The sequence below is a fragment of the Mastomys coucha genome, unplaced genomic scaffold (assembly GCF_008632895.1).
Source record: "Mastomys coucha isolate ucsf_1 unplaced genomic scaffold, UCSF_Mcou_1 pScaffold11, whole genome shotgun sequence".
NCBI lineage: Eukaryota > Metazoa > Chordata > Mammalia > Rodentia > Muridae > Mastomys > Mastomys coucha.
The window spans coordinates 16,429,388-16,436,903 of NW_022196893.1; the positions used below are offsets into that span (position 1 = coordinate 16,429,388).

At 55.4% G+C, this 7,516-nt stretch overlaps 1 protein-coding gene across 2 annotated transcripts in view; it reads right to left on the minus strand.

Moving 5' to 3' along the window:
- The window catches only part of Wnt7b (Wnt family member 7B), a 45,843-nt gene that overhangs the window by 32,920 nt on the left and 5,407 nt on the right, over positions 1-7,516 (minus strand). The window lies entirely within an intron of this gene.

A 7,516-nucleotide genomic window follows, 5' to 3' on the forward strand; every position in this document is an offset into this window, starting at 1 on the left:
TAGAAACTTCATGACCTTTCCTGGCACGCAGGGCCCAACATAATATGCCAAGTCCTGGCCTTAATGGATCAGGGCTTTGCCCTGGGAAGGGTACCCTGCCTCTCTAGCAGTCAGATGGGACTCCACACCCAGCACAGTGCCTCTGCCTCCAAGAAGTCTGTCTCACCCTGCTTTGTTCTCACTTTGAAGACACCCTGTGTGTGCCAGGCCTGGCACAGGGGCCATGGTGGCTCCTCTGGCCCAACTCTTTGCTTCCCACAGTAGAGATGGAGACTACCACATCCAGAGATGTCAGGGCCCCTGAGGCTGTGAGGCTGGCTGAAGCCCAACTGGTGCTGAGACCCCCTAAGCCCAGCATGGCACTTGCTATAAAACCTATGTGATACGGGGTGCCCTGAAGGCATGGCTAGCCAAGACATCAACCTGAGACCTAGGGACAGAAGGACAGGTGGGTGTAAACGGTGGGAAGGAGTTGGCAGGCCCCACTGGCCTACTGCCAGTTTGGGATTTTAAACACTGGATGGCTGAGCCAGCACTTCCTAGGACACTCTGAGTATGTTCTGAGCTGTGAGTTTGGGGACCAAGTCCCACACACGGGGGACAGCAAGTCACCATCTTTCTATAGACATCAAGGTAGGGCTGAGTTCTTATGCAGACTCAGGTGGGAGACAGAGCCTAGAAGGGGGTGGGGGGTAGCTGCCTGACCACACAGCACCCAGGGTAATGTGAACCTCAGCCAGGGGCCTGACCACCCCTGACATCTTCCGTCATCACAGCTGGGGCCTGTCTGAGTCAGAAGCCCCCCTGAGGACTGTCCCACTATCCCTCATCTTAGGGCTCTCCCCATGACCTTGATGGCTTCCCCAGTCAACTGCCTCAGACCCAATGCCCTGGGAAGGGGGCCACTCAGTCCCGATGGCTAGCCTGGCTAGGAGCCCATCCTTCCCATTTTTCAGAGGAGGCTCAAAGAAGAGCAGTGTTTTGTCCAAAGCTGAATAGCAGCTTGGCAAGCCATAAAGCTAAGTGCTTTGTCTCTGCCTCCTTGATATCTTCCCACTGCAGCTGTGGCTACCCTGTTCCTTCCTGCTACGAGAGTCCCCACCTTGGAAGGCACAGGTGAAGACCTGACTGTACACCCTGTCCCACTGCCCCGTGAGGGGTCCAGAAGGCACTACTGACCTACAAGCCGCCAACCTATGTTGTTTCTGGAGCAGGGCTATCTCGCGCGTGTGCGCGCGTGCACACACACACACACACACACACACACACACACAAAGGACTTCCCTCAGGGAGAGTCACTGCCATATACTCTACCACAATGGTGCTAGGAAGGAAGCGCAGAACCCTAGGCAGAGCCACCATAGGCGCCACAACCTGAAGGGAAGCTGTCCAGCTCTACCTAGTACCTCACCCTCTTCGAGAGGACAGACATTCCTGGACATTTTCAGGGATGTGTCCCTGGGTCCCTCATCTCTGCCCCAGAGCTGTGGCAGTGTAAAGAGCAGCAAGAATTGCGAGTCCCTGACCACCATCCTCTCTACACCACCTGCCTGCCCAACCGGCCTCGGGCTCACTCATTGCACGGTGCTCTGGCCATGGTACATCTCTCAGCCCATCCAGAGGTTCAAAAGGTCACCCTGAGAAGCTGGCATGCTTGATCTGGTGCTCCACCCTGTGGAGGGTGGAATGTCAGCCCTGCTTGGTCCACAAGAAGGCCACTCCAGCACTCTGGCCCCCTGAAACATTTACAGTGGCTTAAATTCCTCCTCCCCCATTGGCCAACCTGATCTACCTGACCACAGAAACATGGAGATAGCAGGGTGGCAACTCTGGCTCCTGGTGAGGGTCAGCCCTTGGAAAGTCCAGCACTCCCTGTTAGAGGTGAAGTTGTAACACCTCTCAAAAGGTGTTCAGACTCAGCCCAGCCCTCAGTCTCTGCTGCAACCTCGGGCTGGTAGAGACGACTTCTGGAGTGTCTCAGGTCACCCTACTCCGGAAGCCTTTCCTGGGTGGTGAGGTCTCTGCTACTGGAGCTGCAGGGATCTGTGTGAACATGGAAGAAGGTGGGCAGGAAGGCTGTGGTAAATTAAGGGAATGTGAAGAGTCAACCGAATGCAGTAGGGTTAGCTAGAAGGGTTCTAGAACCAGCCCCAGATGGAAAGCCAAGATCTCAAGAAGCCAAGGATGACCCAAGTCCATGCCCAGCCACACCCAAAAGTATATCATGAAGCACATCCTGAACCTACCTACAGGTCACTGGGTGGCTTGCCAGACCTACCTACTACCTACCTTTCCCCCTGTTAAAGCTGGCTGCAGAGCTGTTGGAGTAGCACCAAGTCAGGCAGGATATCTCTACATCCTACAAGAGCATCGCATCTCTGTCCTCAGGGCTAAAGCAAGAGCTAGCCCCTACGCCATTGAGGAAGCCTTTGCTTAGGGCCCAGGGTCTCCTGGTCCATAGACAATTGCAACCTATTGCCCTAGTTGGGTTCTCAACCCTTGAACAATGTAACAAATGTGAGAGAGGCAACCATATTGGTTAGAGGCTGGGAGGTACCATGGACCTCAGAGTCCTAGAGACCTGGGTTCAAATCCAGCCTCAGACATTTTGACCTGGGACACACCTATTCCTGATCTCCCTACCCTCACAGTCCTATGCTGGAGGTGACTTGGTTTAGCCCCTGTGCCAGCAGCCAGGGAGGAAAGAGGCTCAACAACAGACTTCAGACAGGCTGTGCACACCAGGCCCACAAGACAGGTCCTTCTAGAAACGTGGACCCTTGGGCCCATGTTCCTACTCAACAAGTCAACAAGACAACTGGTCCATTCTCATTATAAAGACATTGAAACAGGCCTCAGTATGAAACCCAGGTTGGCTTTAAACCCATGATCCTCCTGCCTCAGCCTTGAGCGCTAGGGAAACAGGTGTGTGACACAAAACCTAACCGGGGCTTTTAAAATCTGTTTGACATCCAATGGCCTCCTGCTGGGGATAATCTGAAATCCCTGTCTTCTTCCTCCTAAGGACCTGACCACACATCACCGCTTGGGTTTGGTTGGTGGGACTTTTGAGCGCAAAGAGAGGATGGATCAGGAAGCGCTATGGGAGAAGGTTCTGAAAGTCCTTGGTATCAATTGATAGGACTCCTAGGGGTTCTGGCTTTTCCTCCAACCATGCTCCAACCCTTGGAAGGCCTCAAAACCTACAGCTGTAGTACTGGCTAGTGTGTTGTTGTGGTGGTTATTGTTTGTTTGTTTATGGCAATTTGATACAGGCTAGGATCATCTAGGAAAAAGGAATCTTTAGTGAGAAAATGCCTCCATAAGACCGGCCTGTGGGCAAGTTTGTGGGGGTATTGTCTTGATTAAAGATTGATGAGGGTGGTTTCCAACACAATGTGGGTGGTGCCATCCCTAGGCTGGTGGCCCTGGGTGCTATAAGACCTGAGCAAGCCACGAGGAGCAAGTAAGTAGCACTCTTCCATTCCTGAGAAGAGGTTCTTGCCTTGGTTTCCCTCAATGGACTGGTCTGGGATATGTAACCCAGATAAACCCTTTCCTCTCCAAGTTGCTTTTAGTGACGGTGTTCATGACAGCCATATAAAAGCTGATGAAGATGGGTGCCATAGCCACTTAGGGGCGACAATGCCCTGTAGCATCTTCTACCCCCAGTCTCAGCTATGGTTGCGGCACATCTGCACCAATACACACACCTCAGCCACACACCTAGAGGCTTACACTGAGCCCCAGAGCACTGGATTCCCTGGTCCTGCAAAGCCCTTCCTTAGAATCCCAGATTCTCATGCTTACATGTGCTTGAATGCCTCTAGGGCCAGGAAGCTCAGTGTCTCCCAGACAGCAACAAGGTTGGCCCAAGCTTGGGGATCCACACTCAAGGGCAAGGTGACCGTGGGTGGGTAGGGGGCTCTGGGGGAAGGGCAGGCTGAACTGGAAGATGAGGAAAGAGAGGGAGCCCAGAGTGCACCTGTACCCACCCCCACCCATCAGCCAGCCTGAGGGGAGGCCCCCAGCCCCACACCAAGGAGGGAGGACAAACGGCCGTTTTGTCCTTGGCCAGCGGGCGGCCTGTACTACACAATGACCCTTTCATCAGGCTGAGGGAGCCCTGGGCTGGGGTTTCATCTGACAAGGGAGGGCGCCAGCCTCCTGTCCCCTTGGGAGGGGAGCTGAGCCCTATCCCAGCCAGACTCAGGACTGTGCAAAATGGAGGCCTCCAGGGAGCCTGCTGTAGCTGTTCCACCTGCCTGGGAGATGCAGAGGTTAGTGGGCTGGGGATAGGCTGCACAGAGGGACCCTACTCTGGACACTTTCCCCTGACCCTCTGATGACAGGCAACCTCCGCCCAAAATACTGGTTCCCATCCCAGCCATCCCACCACTACCATGCCTGGAACAGTGGCTCAAACCCCAGCAGGGCATCCATGTCCACCAGGACACCTGCAGCAATGTAACCCTGGTCCACCGGCCCCTCCAGGCCAGCCTGAGGCTTGGAGGCCTCATAGGAGAGCTTGAGGCAGAGGGAAGAAGAAGCATCATTTCTAAATATCTCCCTTAGAGGTGATCACCTGTGATCACTGGTAACAGCTGGCTGTACCACCTCTCCCATCCGGGATGGGTCACCCTAGGGAGGGTTATGTGGGGGCTAGAGCCAGGAGGACATGACGACCTGGGGTCTGGGTGACCTCATCTCTCAGGACCCCAGTACTGTGTCTGTCTCTCCATGGGGTCCCTGTGTTTGACAATCATAGCCTCCTTCAGTGGTCTTCCTCTTTCCTTTGGCCAAAACTCTTCCATCTTTTAAAATCCTCTTTAGGTTTTGAAGGAAGCCCTCTGAGGCACCCAAGGAGCACACTATTCCCTCCCGAGTGACTACTTCCTCTGGACCTCCCTCTGGGTCACTAAAGGCAAGTTTCCCTGCTCCTGTTACCCCAAGTTTCACCTGTCTTTTGAACTGTCCCTAACACCAGAATCAGCGCAGGCCCGGAATCATCTTCTCTGGGAGTTCCAGGTCATCCTGTGAGGTTTGTGTCCCCTCCATTGATTCTCCCTGGGCAGAGGAGTGAGCTAGAATTGGCCACCCAGAAAGAGGTGGCCCTAGGGTGAGAACCCAGGTTTAGCATGCCTGGTGGTCTCCAGGGCTCCAAGGAAACCAGGTTAGAACGGGCTCCACCCCCTAGCTTCCTCCCCACCCGGACCCTGGCGCAGTCAAGAGACCAAAGAGGCAAGTCCTCTGCACACAGTGACTGGGAAAGGTCCATCCCAGAATGCACTTCACCCCCCTCTCAGCTGGTGGGTCCTACCAGACCACAGTGGGTTTGGGGTAGTTTTCTGTGGTTACAGGGGCTCCGGCTGGAAGGTTTCCTGGGACTTAAGCTGTTCCTCAAGTGTTCTAACCCTGGCGTGCCAGTTATTCTACAGGGTGTCACATGCTTTCCAACCCAGAGACACCTGGGCCTGACCTGAGTCTTGTTTCCCCCGTGACTGACTTATGAGGAGACTGAGGTCCAGCCGGACACCACCTGTCCCTGTTGAAGTCCTATGACCCACACTGCCCCCCTGGACCGTGATGCCCCAGGAAGAGCCTGATTCAGCGCCCATCTCACCAAGGGTCATACCCACAGGGCTTTTAGGACTGTGGTCAGCACCACCGGCGAAGCCACAGCAGGAACCAGGAAGAGGCCTGACTGGGCCTGGGGGGAGGCAGTGGTGAGCACCCTCTGCACCCCCAAGCCAGGTGGTTGGTGAGTAACCATCCCGTCATTCATGACTCACTCAGCTCCCCAGAGCAGGCGGTTACCATGACAGGCTCTACCGGAAGACATGGGGGGGGGGTCATCACAGCCAGCTACCACATCTAGGACAGGGAGGCCAAGAACGGAAGGGACCTGCCCGTACAGTAGCCCAGACTTGGGCCAGGTCCTCATACCAGCTGACCCAGCACTTCTTGTGGCCTCTCACCCCCCCATTTGCTTTTCCTTGGTCCCTTGCTGATTCCCCACTGCCCCTCCTTCACTCTGCACACAGGGGTACAGGTGGCTAGAGTGGCCTCTCACAGCTGGGTCACACATAGAGTCTGATAGGGGCTCAGGGCCCTTCCAGGCCAGCACACCCGTCCAATATGATCATCAGCAGGGGCCCAGGCATGTGTCTGGGATTCACTGTGTTTGGATGATAACCCAGCATGGGGAGCTGGGAGAACAACCCAGTTGAAAGGGGCAGGATCAACTGTTGGCTAGTGTCTGTGATCCTAGCAATGGGATGCCTTCTGGAAAGTTCTCTGGAACAGAACACAGCCTCCACTCAGGGCCCCTCCTCACTGCGGCATCCTCTGGGACATTCCTGCAGCGCTAGGAGGAGGGGAGGGATGTCTCACACTGACCCCTACTACCTTCCACAGTTAGCAGAGCGCAGTTAGCAGAGTTCTGGGCTGGTCATCTAGTCAAACTCCACTGCTGGGGGTGGGGGGGTGCCTAAACCAGGTGGTCTGGGGACTCAACATCCTTTCATCATAATCACACAGGCCCGTTCCCTCCCAGGCATCGTAATGCAGCCAACTCTGTGATACCCAGCAAGGTGAGGAAAAACCTAGCCCTGAGATCATTAGCCCTTTCTCCCGCCCAGGAGCAAGGCTTATGGAGGGCTAAGGATAAGAAGTGACCCCCTTGCTGCTCCCAGCTACCACCGTCCATGTTGGCCCCAGCACTGGCCTGGACACACTTGAAAAGCTGCTCCCTTGAAATAGCCCAGAGAACTGGCAGTCTAGTCAGGAACCAACTTATGTGGGACACAGTCGGTGGACGTTACCCCACTAAGCTGGAATGGGCCCTCCAGGAGAAAACTGCAGGCCTCAGAGGTACACTGGCTACCATCCGCCATAGAGCCCTGCAGCTGCTGTGGGGCAAACCACGTTTACCATCCTATCCTCTCAGACCCAACTTCTGGCCTCCACCCCTGGACACCTCCCCAGGAACACCAAACCTCAGCTTCTAGCCTCCCCAAATGCTTTCTCAGACAGAGTAACTGCTGGCTCTTCAGCAAGGCTTAAAGACCAGACTGACATGCCAGGATCTGGGGAAGGGGAGCCTCGGAGCTCCCGAGCTAGGCAGGAGTCTTGGACTCCGAGGCCCTGTTGGCTGATCCATTCCAAAGAAGGACGACAGAAGCAGAATTCTCTTGGCCAGGTCTCCATGACCAGGCGGTGCCCACAGGCCCTGCGCCCTGCCCGGGGAGGCCTGCTACTCTCCACTCGAGGCGATGCCTGCGCAGCCAGGGCTGCCCGCCGGGCCTGGAGCGCTCCCTCTGCCTGGACCTTGTAATTATGTTCCACAGCCGGGGAAACCGCGGGCCTCGCAGCATCTGGCTGCGGTTGCGAACTTTTGTTTCAAGATGCGCGACTATTTATAGAAGGAAAACTGGTAGGATAGTAATTTCCTAGGAGCTGGAGGAGAAATTGGCCGCGTCTTTATTAAAAGGGGTGGGGGCGGGGCAATTTATCA